Source organism: Spinacia oleracea, chromosome 6 (assembly GCF_020520425.1).
Source record: "Spinacia oleracea cultivar Varoflay chromosome 6, BTI_SOV_V1, whole genome shotgun sequence".
Taxonomy (NCBI): Eukaryota; Viridiplantae; Streptophyta; class Magnoliopsida; order Caryophyllales; family Amaranthaceae; genus Spinacia; species Spinacia oleracea.
This window is the reverse complement of record NC_079492.1, coordinates 78,930,538-78,946,239: the sequence shown is the minus strand read 5'-3', so window position 1 is coordinate 78,946,239 and position 15,702 is coordinate 78,930,538.

The window sequence follows — 15,702 nt, the reverse complement described above, 5'->3', positions numbered from 1 at the left end:
TGCATGCCACGCTCGTTGCTCGCTGCATTCGTACCGCATGGGCGACGAGCTCCCTTGCTCGTCGTCGCGTGCCCGCACTATACAACACCCCTTAAGGGTAACACGTAGCTTCCATTGCTTTGCGCGTGCAACATTTATGAGCGAATTTTATAAAATTAAAACTTTTAATTTAAAATTAATGAAAAAATAATAAATCATATTATTTTCATAATTTTAGGGCGAAAATCGAAAATTTATTAATCAATTAATTTCCGATTAACATGGATTCAAATCTAGGTCATAAAAATTTAAAATTTATCATAAATTAACAATTTTTATGGTGGTTTTTAATCATGGGTACCTAATTAAATCATTAATTAATCATGAAAATCAAATCAATTCTAAATTATTCGAATTTCAACAAATTAATCATAATTACAAATTAGGTTGTATAATTAACAAGTCTAGGCATTCAAATTTGTTAAACATATACAGTAGGTCAATCAAAAATTCAAGATTTATCAACAAGAATCGCAAATATTCAATTTAGCATCTTAAATCTACAAACTTTTGCGTTCGAAAAACTAAAACCTCCGAAAAGTCATAGTTAGGCTTCGAATTTGGGAATTCTGGGTTGGCCGAAAAATAGTGTTTTTGTCAAAAATTTTGAATGCCTTTTACATGCAGAATTGACACAAAAATCACTCGATTTCGTTGAGTAACGAAGAAACTGCCGAAAAACTGCGTACATATTAATTAAATAAACGCAATTTGCAATTAATTAACAATTACGAAAATTAATCACCCCTTTTTAATTCTTTGCAAATTTGTAAAATTTAACCATGTTAAGCAATTTATAGATCATGCAATTAATAAGGGGCTCGTGATACCACTGTTAGGTTATGATACATATGAACAACATAAATCATGCGGAAAAACCTTAATGTGAGGAATCATATTAATTGCACATAATCATATAATTAGTCTAGGATGCATACACTTTGTAGCGTGCCCTCCCTAGCTGCGCCCGAACCGAACAAGAACAAGTCTTTAGGACTCCAAGTGTCGTCCCTTCATAGATAGTCCACAACACGTCCGGATCCGCCTTAAGATTGACCAACTAGAATCGCCCTTAAGGTACTATTATTTTCGGCTAAATAGGCAAGTAATATGGCTGATTTTTCTGCTTAAAAATCCTAGCTTTTTATTGATTGAATACTTATTAAACTCACGTATAAATTTGTGACCCAAGGCACATATTTATAGAATCATGGAAAAGGATTTAGAATCCTATTAGAATACTAAATTAATTAATTAGAATCCCTTTAGAACTCTATTTAATTAATTTCTATCTTCTAGGATTAGGATTTAATCATAGCACGAATTCCGATAGCTTTAGGATTCGTATAGCACGCACACGAGCATGAGCACCGCACAGCCCGCGCGCAAGCCTCGCGGCCCACACGAACTGCACGGCGCCCAGCCCATTGCTTCGCAGCCCACTTGCTCCGCGCGCGCCCCACGCCTTGCTAGGCCTGGCCTTGCGCTGGGCCTGGTGAGGCTTTGGCGTGTGGTTTGATGCGTATGGCTTGCTGGGCGAGGGCCTGGCTTCGTGCTGGGATTTCGTCTAGCAAGTCTCGTCCGATACTAATTCGTAAGATACGCTTCCGATTAAATTCCCGATTCCGGAATTCATTTCCGATACGAACAATATTTAACATTTCCGATTCCGGAATTAATTTCCGTTTCGAACAAATATTTAATATTTTTGTTTCCGGCAATATTTCCGATTCCGGTAATATTTCCATTTCTGATAATATTTTCCTATACGTACCATGTTTCCGTTTCCGGCAACATCTACCACTTGGATAATATTTATATTTCCGATACGATCCATATTTCCGTTTCCGGCAATATCATCGTTTCCGGAGTATTCATTTACTTGCCTTTGACGATCTCAACTCCCACTGAAACCAAGATCCGTCGATTCCGAATATCCATAGATGGAGTTTTTAATGCCATTAAATACTTGATCCGTTTACGTACTATTTGTGTGACCCTACGGGTTCAGTCAAGAGTAAGCTGTGGATTAATTCCACTTGAACTGAAGCGGCCTCTAGCTAGGCATTCAGCTCACTTGATCTCACTGAATTATTAACTTGTTTAATTAATAATGAACCGCATTTATTAGACTTAACATTAAATGCATACTTGGACCAAGGGCATTATTTCCTTCAATGTCGAGGCGGGCTTTTAATTGTTCGCCTCAAGACAACTCTATTGGGGCGGGCTTTGGTGTTGTACGCTTCACCCGTTTCAAGGTTGTTTGGCGAACATTCTATTGTTCGCTTCAACAGAGTCTCAGCCCGCGAAATTTTAAAGCCCAATTAAGTAATACCCAAATACCCAACTCACCTCAATTATAACTAGGGTTTTTTCTTATTTCCCTTGGCTGGCCGTTTTTCCTTCTCTCTCTTTATTTCCTAGATATTTTTTCATAATCATCTCACGTCTCATATTTTTTTCTTGCGATTTATTTCAATTCACCTTATTTCTCAATTACAATTACAAATTGCGATTTATATTTACAAATTGCGATTTATATTTACAGATTGCGATTTATTTATACAACCCAGACATTTACAGATTGCGATTTATTTTTTCTTGAAAAAATAATCATGGATTCTTCAACCATCTCCTTCCCTGTGGCGTTTTCTCTCCTTTCGTGTTTGCAGTTCACAAAAGATAGCGAAACCAAAGCTTCGAACCATCCTCCCTATTTTCTCGACATGGTGATGCTAACAAGGTCCAATCTCCTTTTCCTTCATCTTTTCAATTTAATTTTTGATTGAATTTTCATGATTTGGTGATGTTTTGATTTCTTTGCTAATGTCGGCAGTTAACTCGATTTTTTGGGGAAATTTTGTTGTTCTGCTTATGGATTGACGGTCGATCTTCAGTTAAAAAGATCCGTCTCCAACGTTAGGATTTCGATCTAAATGGGTGAGTTTTATTTTCTTTTTCTTTTTTTTTTTGTTTTTTTAAAAAATCTAATTTTAATGTTCATTAGAAGTTTACAATCTGATTTTTTTCTTTAAATTAACATTTAGATCCAGAAATTTATTTTCATCTAAATTTTTGTTTTGTTTCCGATTTCATTTTTTTATTACTTTTTTATACATTCCTTGTATATTTTCATGGCAACTGTTTTGTAATTTTCATCTTATTATTTCATAATTTAAGGATCTTTATTTCTGTTTTATTGTTATTGTTCAATTTTTTTTGGCAAAATTGTTATTGTTCTTTAAATTGTGTCTTACTAGCATTTTTTTTTTCTTTGCAGGTTTTCCAGGTTTGTCATGGCTGGGAGATTTATTTCATTAGCTATGCAAACAAATACATTTTCAATGGAGTTGTCGATTTGCTTAGCTTAGATTTTTCATATATTTTTACTTTGATTTATTCAACTTTGTAAGATAATACTAATAATATAGAAACTCATATGTATTATTCTTGTACTCCGCATTTGATTAATAATAATAAAAAAGTTTAGTATTTCAAGATTTTTGTCTCCAAAACTTTAATAGCATGCGCAAATGTAAACTTTAATAGTATTTCAAGATTTTTGTCTCCAAAAGTATCAATTCGAAGCTGTTGAGGCGGGCAATAGTTGATTTACGGGTCTATTATGGGGGGCATTTGTGAAGCCCGCCTCGACAGAGAGTTGGTTATTAAGCTTATTTAAGGGTCTGTTGTGGCGGGCATTTGTCAAGCCCGCCTCATCAGGGGTACTTTTTGTGGCGAACAAAGCCCCCCTCAACAGCTATGGGCCTATTGAAGCCCCCTATGTTGATGCAGGCCATGTTCGCCTCAACAAGCCGTAAATTCCCGCCTCATCAGGGGTTTTTTCCACTAGTGCTAGTTCAATGAATCACAAACACGAACAAGAACTCCATATGTCGTTCCTCTACTTGGTTCAATGACACGTTCAGATCCGTCTTGAGATCGATGGCTGTAGACACCTACTTTTGTCCCCATTCCCGCAAGGGAAAGGTTCGATGATGAAAGCATAAAAACTCCACTTGACAACGCATCTCCTATAAAATAAACGAGTCTCGATTCCCCATTTCACCCGAAACCTGCTATTTATGGAAACCCGCTAAAAATAGTAACTGCCGTAAAAGGTAGCTTCTAAGAGTGGCAAATCATAAAAGATAGAAACCTGTCAGAATTAGGTGTTGCATTCCAACATAAATCCTAAATGAGATAGAAAACCGCGATAATCCTATTCCTAATAGGATTCGGAAATAAGAGTTACGTATTAATTAAAATCCTAACGAGCCTAGAGTTCGTAACGGGCCCAGACGCATTCCGTCACAAAATTGATACGCGCTAAAAGACTCGAATTAATCTCAAACTCTACGGATTTTAGGAATCCGAATCTGACAAAACAAAACTGCCCAGACCCTATTTTCAACGCCTGGCTCTGGGCGCCGAAATCTTCGGCGCCCAGGCCTGGGCGCTGAAAATACCTGGGTACGTCTCTTTTCCTAATTCTTTGCGGATTAGAACTCTGTCATTCTATCTTTCCGCGAACTCTTCCCTATAAATAGGCCACTAGTTTCGACGTGAAACAACACACAACAACACATAATATACTCTGAGTATTGACTCTAAACCCCTTAGCCTAAGCCTCTCGCTGCGAAACTGTTCACGCGTTCTGTCGCAATCGATCCATAAATCGAACAAAACGTATCCTGTCCCATAATCGAGATTCGTTAAATAAAAAGGAGAAATAGCAAAGTCAAAGTGGTTAGTTTTCAAAGAACCGTGACGCACCTCTCAAGGGTGCGTCGTAATGTGTCCCTTTTCGATGATTTAATCGCTTTCCTCACCCTTTTTATGAACTGTTAAACTAACCTAATATGATTGTTCTATCACGCCTAACAAATATAATATTTTTGGGAAATCGGATTATCATGCTAGGTCCCTTAATGTTATTTAAATCAGATAATCACGATCGAATTAGTATTATATGTTGCATATTGCTAAAATCAATTCAGATTAGTTTAATAGTTAACGCATGTCCCTTCAATTATTTATGCTGAGCTAGTAAGGATATCCTGCCTCTGGAGTTATCGACGAGCGAATTACTCCTCTCGGTAGTTACAGTCCCCCGAACCCTCAATCTCTACCTTGCGGGTGTATATTGAGAGATCCCCACACCAGGGATCACAAGGGAACCTACGGCCGTCGTGGTCAAACATAATTGCACTCCCTTTATGTCACGATAACCGGGTTTTGTCAGTTTTTCTCATTGTCGTTAAAAACTGAATGGCGACTCCTATATTATTAGTCAATTGGGTGTATACTCACAGGAAATCCAATTACACTTGATTGAATAAAAAGAATCGTCACATCACGAGGGACAAGGTTACGCATTAGCCTCGCGCTTTTTCGACCCCCTCACAGTGGCGAGTCCACTGGGGATAGTGAAGGAAATGCTCGTGCTTGTAGGTAATCAAAATAGCCGAAGGGTGAAACGATCCTACCCCGCGTTTATTTCCCCATCAAGTTGGGACGACCTGAAAATCAGCATATTAATGTGAACGGGCAGAACATCATAACGAATCTCGGCTCCCTCGGGAGTTGGGACTAAGGATACCTTTTTTCGCCAATAGGGGGGTGCATACGTCGCGCATGTTTCCCACTCGGTACTTGTGCAGGTAGTACACCTATCCCGAACCCAATGGCTCGCTCATTAGGTCCCTCTCGCCTGCATGCCCCCTTGGCTTGCACTTGCGGGTTGGCCTCTTGAGCGAAATTCGTCTGTTGAAGACACTACCTCGACCGGGGCACGTGTTGGATCTACGATAGAAGCGGTACCAAGCCAGGCGCAAATACTACCCATAGAAGCCTATCATAAACTACGTGGCATATTTAATTTTCAAATCCATGTTTGTAATGTAGTTATGTGTAGCGACATATGTGATTGTGTGTGACAAACTATCCTAGAAAACCAATGACCTTAAAAATTGCCCAAACATTCATAGACTAATTTGCCAAAGAGTTATACCGAAACACGTGTTCCGCAAACCCGAATGATCGCCACAAAATAAACGACGCTCGGGATGGCCTGTAGCGAATCCCACAAACGCTGTTACGCGTAAAGGACGTTGTTAGGCAAGCACGCAAATCGAAGTCGCATAAACAGAAAACAGAAAACGAGAACCGGCCAGGGACGCATTTTCAACGCCCCTGGCTGGGCGCCAAAATTTCTCACGCACACTGCTGGGCGCTGAAGTTGCTGCTTGGCTTTCTGGTCAGGCGCAGCAGCTTCGGTGCCCGAGCAAAAAGAAAGTACGTAGCACAAAAAATGCTAATCAAAAAGAATTGCTACGAGGGCGTAAGAAAAGCACTCGATTTCAAAAGGCGACTCGCGAAAAATTAATAACTCTTTGTGTCGTCGTTAGGCCTCCTACGACGGCAATGCTCGGCACCAAGACCGAACATGCTAACAACTATGAATGTCACACAGGCAAGTGTTTCGAAAATCCAAAGAATGACCAAAATAAAAAAAAACCCCAAAAAGTGTACCGACAGAAGAAAGAGCGAAAAAGTGAAAAACCAATTTAGAGAGTCGAAGTCTAGACTAAGTAATGCTTGAAACTTTGGGAACCTAAACTTTAGCTTATCTTATGCCTAGGACCGGTCCTGCCACTTGGTGCCGATCAGGGAATCAACGGCTAGTGCGTCTCGAAGATACATCACCAACATCAGGTTTAGTAACTCCAAGCTCCGTCCGTCGTCCCTCATTTCAAGGATCTCCGCTTCCCCAACCTCGATTCGCACCTCCAAACATGTCCATCGAAGATTTGCGAGACCAGATGGTCCAAATGACCCAACTCATGGGCCAACTGAAAATGGAAAATGAAGCCTTAGCGGCTGCGCAAGCCAAAAATGACCTCGAAAACGAGAAGAGGATTGAAAAAATGGTCCTACAGCAAAGCATGGGGAGCAAATACTTCTCCCTCGAGCCTGAACCTTTTTCTGGCAAATTACCAGAAAAGTTCAGTTCATCTGACTTACCAAAGTTCAAGGCCACGGATAACCCCCGTGATCATCTACTGAGCTTTGTGAATACAATGAACTTGAAAGGCGTGGACAAGTCCATGTACCTACCTGCCTTTCCTTTGTCCTTGGAACCTGTGCCGCTCAAATGGTACTATCACCAGGACCCTAAGCTCTTCCCCACTTGGGAAGACTTTGTCAATGTCTTCATCAAGCAATACTCGTCGAACATGGATTTCCAAGTCACCATGCGCGAGCTGGAAGTTCTCTTCCAAAAGAAAAATGAGGGTTTCACAACCTACTTTGCTAGATGGAGGGACCAGGCGGCCCAGCTAATCAATAGGCCTCCCGAAACAGAATTGGTCCAAAAAATTCATTGACAACTTGGACCCGGCTTACAGACAACACCTTAGGTACCTGGGACTCGACACTTTCAAAAGGGTTTATGATGTGGGAATAAAAATCGAGGACGACCTCGCCAAAACCATACAGAGCAAACCTACATATAAGACCAACACCTATAATCGGGGTAACACACCCCAAGCCCAAGAAGTCCATGCTGTAGAAGAGGCTCCCGCCCGAAGATACCCTGTAAGATGGGTCCGAGACCGAAAGTTTGCCCCACTCTGGTCAACTTTGGTACAAGCCTTTGAAAGACTAACCAATCAAGGAAAGTTGAGACCTATAGGCCCCACCCGTGACCCTCCTGTCAAAAACAAATATTGGGTCGAAGGTACTTACTGCAAATTCCATCAAGGAAATGGGCATGACACTGAAAACTGCTGGAATCTAAAACATACGATCCAGGACATGATAGAGGATGAAGTAATACCTCTCCCTAACGTTGGAAAACCCAACAACAACAAGAGCCCACTCGGCTCTTGTCACATCTCTCTCGACCAACCAGAGAATTTCGACCCCACGGTGTATATTACACCTCAAGGTGCACCACTCGCTGTGGTACCAATGGATCGAATCGAGAGGGAGGTGTGCGGTGTGTGGAACGATGATGCTGAAGATATTTACCTATCTCAAGTCTCGGGCCAGGACCTCTTCACTGAAACTTGGCCCGGGTATGCTCTCATTGACACCACCCCTCAGGAGCCCGAGGTCGACAACCTCACCCGATCCGGAAGGATATACCAACCGGATATTCACCCACCTCCTATGAACGATATCCCGGTTAGGCAAACTCCTGAGAACGGGCGGCACGCCACCGTCGCAGAAGTCATTGAAAATCCTCTCCTGAAACAACTAAAAAGAACCAAGGCTGAGATTACCATCTGGGATCTTATGTGTACTTCAAAGGAACATCGCGAAAAGCTTATTCGCTCACTTGACCTCATCTCAGTACCCACATATATCACACCTGACTCATTGGTTAGCCATGTCACGAGAGATGCCGGAGAAAAGGCCATAGTTTTCACTGATAAAGACTTACCCAAAGAGGGGGGTGCTCACAATAAATCCCTTTACTTAGTGGTTGGATGCAAAGGACAAAACATCCCCCTAGCGCTCGTAGATAATGGTTCGGCGGTTAATGTCTGCCCATTGCGAACCGCCCATTGCTTGGGGCTAGGAAGCGATGACTTCCAAACCTCCTCACAAGGGGTACGAGCTTATGATAACTCCCGAAGGCCTGTGTTGGGAAAAATCAACCTTACCATACAAACTGGGCCTGTGGCACGCACCACGGAGTTTCAAATAATCGACATCAAGCCCACTTTCAACCTCCTCTTGGGGCGACCTTGGCTCCATGACTTAGGAGGTGTGGCTTCAACCTTGCACCAAATGGTTAAACTTAACCATAACGGGGTAATACTAGAAATCCGCGCCCCTCCTCTCGATGTCAGTTGTGCTATGGTTGGAACGGCCGAAACTGCAGATGACCTTTATGGGTTTCAAATGGAAGAAGCAATCCAGTTCATCGAAGATTATGATCCAGCATTCCTAGACCCGCATGCATCCCGAGTCATCCCTAGAATGCTGTTGGCTCAAGGTTATTTCCCAGGAACCCCATTGGGCATAAGGAAGAAGGAACGCACATTCCATCCTTTTCCCGACAAATCTACTCCCTTTGGCTTAGGTTATGAACCAACGGAGGAAGATATTGCTGACCGCCTATCTAGGCTACGCCTTAACAAAGCCAAACAAACCACCTTCCTTCCCCCATATCAAAGGACCCTTAACGGGATGTTTGTTCGGGAAGGAGAAGAACACCCATGCTGTGATTTCCTTGAACCCTTCGTTCAGGATGGCTTGCTAAAACCCGGATTTGAAATTTTCCATGACTGCCACACCTTGGATGAGGCACCCCACCTCACCAAGACTAAAACAGCTGAAATATTGGACAACCAGGCTCTATGGATATTGTTTAACGAATCGAGGCCTATGGAGAACGAGACTGTGATGGCTACCCTAGCTTTACAAGATGAAGGTTTCGATCCAACCCGGTTAATCTCTCCTGCATCAACACTAGAAGAGGTCGGGAACGGATGGGTGAAGACACATCAGTGGGTCAACGCAAAAGGAATGGAATTCAAGATGAGTACCGGTGAAGGACCAAAGTTTTATGAGACTAAACCCCAGGCTTGAGCCACATAGAGCACCATTAGTAAAAAGCGCCTAGTAGTTTTTTAGATTGATAGAAAAGAATAATAGAGACTTTAGATGGTCCTAAGGCCCTTTAGAATATGGGTCAGTTTTATTTCAGTGTGTTTTCCTTACTTTCCGAATAAATAAAGGCGTAATATTTCTCCTAAAATTTTTATTCTAACACTAAATGAACACCAAATGTACTTGCAAAATACAAAAATAAAGAGGCGGCCCACTCTAGGCCCCAACAAACAAAGCCCACTCGGTTTTGAAATAATGCCATGTGAACCAGTTCCCGAAACCCACAAAATAAACCACACTATCCCATCCTCAAAAAGCCAACCATCATAAAAGCCAATCCATGCAACCCAAAATCAAAAAGAAATCAAAAATTTAAAACAAATGCAAATGTTACCAAAAAAATAAATTCATAAAACATAGAATCCACCAACAGCGGTTTCACATAGATTCCATCATACCCTCCACAAAGATCTTCATAAGTTCCGCACCCTAACTCCATTTTCAAAACTGTGTTGAGTCACCAATAGAAAAAATTAATCTGGACAAAAATGCGTTTCACGCTAACAGTCAAAAAAGCCTCCAAAATAGCCTCAAAATTAACTTTAACTACGAAGAAAAATATCAAGGCACAAAAAACGAAATAGAAATAAACGCAAGAACATGTGAAGCAAAAACGTCAAAATTGACCGCCCAAGTTATTTTCAGCGCCTAGGGCTGGGCGCCGAAATTTCTGACGCCCCAGCCTGGGCGTTGAAACTATCTGCCTGCCAAAAGTTTTCCTTTTTTCAAAAAGTGCCCGTCATTTTATCCGCACACAACGGAAAAATAACGAACACTTGGGGGGTTACAGTACGTATCCAAATAGGTTTACCAAAAAATTGGTCGAATTTTACACCAAATAGGTTTACCAACAAATTGGTCGAATTTTATGCAACCTATGGAAAACGGCAGATGAAAATAATGGCAAATACTTCACTCATTTGACCGATTAAGTAATATGTTTCCACTTCAGGACATATCTACCGAGATCCGGCATACTAGAACTTATTCTAAAGCTAAGAACTACGCGCGACCTGATTCTGACAAGATACGTAGGCAATCCTTACCAAGGATTTGGTCCAAATAATAATAAAAAATTATATTCTTTGTGTAAAAAAGTGTTAGACATATAAACAAAATCGAATGGGAACTAAAAATACGCCTTTATTAAAATATAATAAGAAGGAAAACAAAGTGCTAGGAATAAAAACAAACACAACTGAAATAAATAGAGGGCACCTACACCCTAGCAAAGAACTACACTACTCTAGTTCTTCCGGATCATCAAATAAAGTCATGAAGAGAGCAATGTTCGCAGTATCCACCCCCATAGTCTTCTGCGCTGCCCCAATATCAATCTCCATAAGAACTGGCTCCTGGACACTAACTTCCAAAGATGCCAAAGCTTTAGAAACATTCTCAGTTATAGCCCGCTCAGCCTCAAGGGCACAAACAGTGGTGGGAGAAGGATTACTATCATCAACTGGACTAGCCACTGTTTCTACAGGCGGCTGAGCCTTCCTAACCCATACATTGTTCCGGCGACGATCTCCGCGAGAGCTTGCATTTCTTTTAACAACAGCAGGCCCCTTCATGTTAGGCATCTTTTTAGGCCTGACACTGGAACGGGGAAGAACTTCCTTTCGCTTTCGATCAGGACGAGCTTTCACAGTCTTAAAACTATAGGTACGAGGTCTGGCAGAATCAGGACCCTCATACTTAACACGAATACGAGGTATCAAAAGCTCAGCCGGCTCCCCATTACGAGCCTCGGTCCTCACATCCTTATCATCGGAACTCATCCACAACTTATAGTTTTCAGAAAGACCCACAAACCCATTTGTAGCTACAGCCCAACGTCGGAGACCATCATAATACCTAGCCCACGCTAAGACCCGTGTTTGTGCAAAGGTCGCTACCTTAGGTGGTACCGTATCAGAAAAGGGGATAGTCTGCCTTAAACCATATTGACGCATGACTCGGTAAGGGAAAATATAAATGGGACAAGATAGCCCCAACAAAGAAATATACACCGATACATCAGACCCCCCTGTCATAGTAGTCAAACCCCACCATGGTACCACCCACTTAATAGAACAAATGCCATAAGTAAAAAAGGAGGTCCATTCGGCCTCGTCCTGGCCTTGGTGCAAGTATTTTCGGTTACCCAAAGCTATAGGGCGATAATGTTTAGGATCGGCAGGAGCTTCCAAAAGTCTAAGCCGTTCCGCAAGCCAAATCTGCAAAAACAGGTACGATCGAATCAAAAGAATGAAAAGAAAAAAGGCTCCTGGGGCGCAGTTTCAACGCCCAGGACCAGGCGCCGAATATTCCAGCGCCCAGTCCTGGGCGCTGAAACTCAGCCCCAGGCAAAAGAAATATATAAAAATGGCGTATGTGTGCGCAAAGGAAAAAATAGATTACCTGCAGTAATAGGGGGCTTCCCTTAAAAATTTCGGATTTGGCATCCTTCTTCAGCTCATCCGCACTCAGCAAAGTCTCAGCAACAACCAACGGCATAATAGAATAGCAACTTTCCATCTGGCTAATCAAGGGGATCAGCCTTATGTCACCGAACTCACCATTATTATTCGACAGCAAATAATGATTCAACAAGCAAAATACAAGGGCTCGAATGTTCAATTTTTGTTCGGTCATATTCTTACTAGGCCTAAAATGATGTTTTACGAGTTTTGCCAAGTTAACCTTATCGTCTACAACAAGTTCAGCAAACATGTTATCATCTAGCCCTAGGAAAGCCCTTATGGTTGTTTTACCCTCTTCAATAGTGCCAGGGGTAACAGGAGTAGCATTAGTAGGATAACTGTTAGGTTATGATACATATGACATTTACATAGATCATGCGGAAACAACCATTAACCCAGGAAACATATTATTTACACATAATCATATAGCATAATTAGATGCATACTCTTTGTTGCGTGCCTTCCCTAGCTGCGCCCGAACCGAACAAGAACAAGTCTTTTAGGACTCCAAGTGTCGTCCCTCCGTAGAAAGTCCACAGCACGTCCGGATCCGCCTTAAGATTGACCAACTAGAATCGCCCTTAAGGTACTCAGAAAATTCGGCACTTTTGGGGCAAGATGGGTGTTAGAATTTTCTCTCAAAAACTCACTTTTGAATACTTTAAAACTTGTGTATAAATTATGACCCCTAGGCCTTTATTTATAGAGTTATGGAAAAGGAATCGTAATCCTAGTAGGATGCGAATTAATTGGAATTAGAATTCTACATGAATTCTACTTAATCAATTTATCCAATAGGAATAGACATTTAATCATACACTGACTCTTGCAGATTCAGGAATCTCGCATGAGCTCAAACTCACACACACACGGCAGCCACAAGGGCTGCCCACGCATGCGAGCAGCAGCCCACGCAGCGCGGCCCACGCATGCGCGGCCTTGTGCGCGCTGGGCTGTGGCGTGCGTGCTTGCTGGGCGATGGCCTGGCTTCGTGCTGGGCCTTCGTCCGGCAGGCCTCGTCCGATGCTAATTCGTACGATACGCTTCCGATTAAATTTCCATTTCCGGAATCTATTTCCGATACGAACAATATTTAATATTTCCGATTCCGGAATTAATTTCCGTTTCGAACAAATATTTAATATTTCCGTTTCCGGAATTATTTTCCGATTCCGGTAATATTTCCGATTCTGACAATATTTCCGTTTCCGGCAATATTTCCGATTCTGGTAATATTTCCATTTCCAACAATATTTTCCGATACGTACCATGTTTCCGTTTCCGGCAACATCTACGACTTGGATAATATTCATATTTCCGATACGATCCATATTTCCGTTTCCGGCAATATCATCGTTTCCGGAGTATTCATTTCTTGCCTGTGACGATCTTAGCTCCCACTGAAACCAAGATCCGTCGGTTCCGAATATTCATAGATGGAGTATTTAATGCCATTAAATACTTGATCCGTTTACGTACTATTTGTGTGACCCTACGGGTTCAGTCAAGAGTAAGCTGTGGATTAATATCATTAATTCCACTTGAACTGAAGCGGCCTCTAGCTAGGCATTCAGCTCACTTGATCTCACTGAATTATTAACTTGTTAATTAATACTGAACCGCATTTATTAGACTTAACATAGAATGCATACTTGGACCAAGGGCATTATTTCCTTCAGTCTCCCACTTGTCCTTAGGGACAAGTGTGCATTTCCTAATTCCTTTGTCGCTCGATGCTTGCTCTTGAACATAAGGTAAGAGTTGTCATCCTTATTATGTCCAGAGGTGTTCCTCGGTTTCAGAGTTCAACTGATCAAATAAACAGATAATCATAGCCTATGATTCATCCGAGCACGGCCATGCATTTCACAGTTTCTAGCTCTCCGAGTGGCCTTGTACAACTTTTAAGCATCTCATCCCGATTTATGGGAGGACAATCCCAATCTTGCGATCTTGAGATTAGACTTCGTTTGATAGGTGATTACCTGAGCGTTGCCTTTATAGCCTCCTTTTACGGTGCGACGGTTGGTCAACGTCAAAGCAACCAGTTCTCAAACAAGTAATCTCAAATCACTCAGGTATTGAGGATTTAGTGTCTAATAATTTAATGAAATTTACTTATGACAGACTTTCATCTCTTACAGTAAAGTTTCATAGGTCTTGTCCGATACTAGTCTTCCCAAAGTAAGTATCTATGCAAATGATTATGACATTGCCATGTCCACATGGTTCAAGAAACAGAACTACTAGTCATCTTGCATTCTAATCGTCTAACGTTTTCTATGCGTCCAATTTTATAGAAAACTCCGATTAGGGACCATTTTCAACCTTTGACATTCAAGTTCACTTGATAGACATTTCTTAGTCACAGGACTGGTCCTGACAGTCTATCTTGAATATATCGTCAAGTTGAAGGGACTCATCATTTAATAAACCACAAATTAAATGGAAAAATGAATTCCTTTCATTTATTGTGAATGATTAACCAATAATGTTTTACAAAGATTTAAACTCTAAAACTTTAAAACATTAAACAGAGACATCAAAGCCATTCTCCAATATGCTTGATTCCCATAGCTGCAGTGTGCGAGTTGTGCTTCGCTTGCGGCAGAGGTTTAGTTAATGGATCTGATATGTTGTCATCAGTTCCAATTTTGCTTATCTCGACTTCTTTTCTTTCAACGAACTCTCGTAGAAGGTGAAATCTACGAAGTACATGCTTGACTCTCTGGTGGTGTCTAGGCTCTTTTGCCTGTGCAATAGCTCCGTTATTATCACAATACAGGGCTATTGGTCCTTTAATGGAGGGGACTACACCAAGTTCTCCTATGAACTTCCTTAGCCATATAGCTTCCTTTGCTGCTTCATGTGCAGCAATGTACTCCGCTTCAGTTGTAGAATCCGCAATGGTGCTTTGCTTAGCACTTTTCCAGCTTACTGCTCCTCCGTTGAGGCAGAAGACAAACCCAGACTGTGATCTGAAATCATCTTTGTCGGTTTGGAAACTTGCGTCCGTATAGCCTTTAACAATTAATTCATCATCTCCACCATAGACCAGGAAGTCATCTTTGTGCCTTTTCAGGTACTTCAGAATGTTCTTGGCAGCAGTCCAATGCGCCTCTCCTGGGTCTGACTGGTATCTGCTCGTAGCACTGAGTGCGTACGCAACATCCGGGCGTGTACATATCATAGCATACATTATTGAACCAATCAATGATGCATATGGAATCCCATTCATTCGTCTACGCTCATCAAGTGTTTTTGGGCACTGAGTCTTGCTTAGAGTCATTCCATGAGACATGGGTAGGTAGCCTCGCTTGGAGTCCGCCATCTTGAACCTATCAAGCACCTTATTGATATAAGTGCTTTGACTAAGTCCAATCATCTTTTTAGATCTATCTCTGTAAATCTTGATGCCCAATATGTACTGTGCTTCTCCTAGATCCTTCATCGAAAAACATTTCCCAAGCCAAATCTTGACAGAGTTCAACATAGGAATGTCATTTCCGAT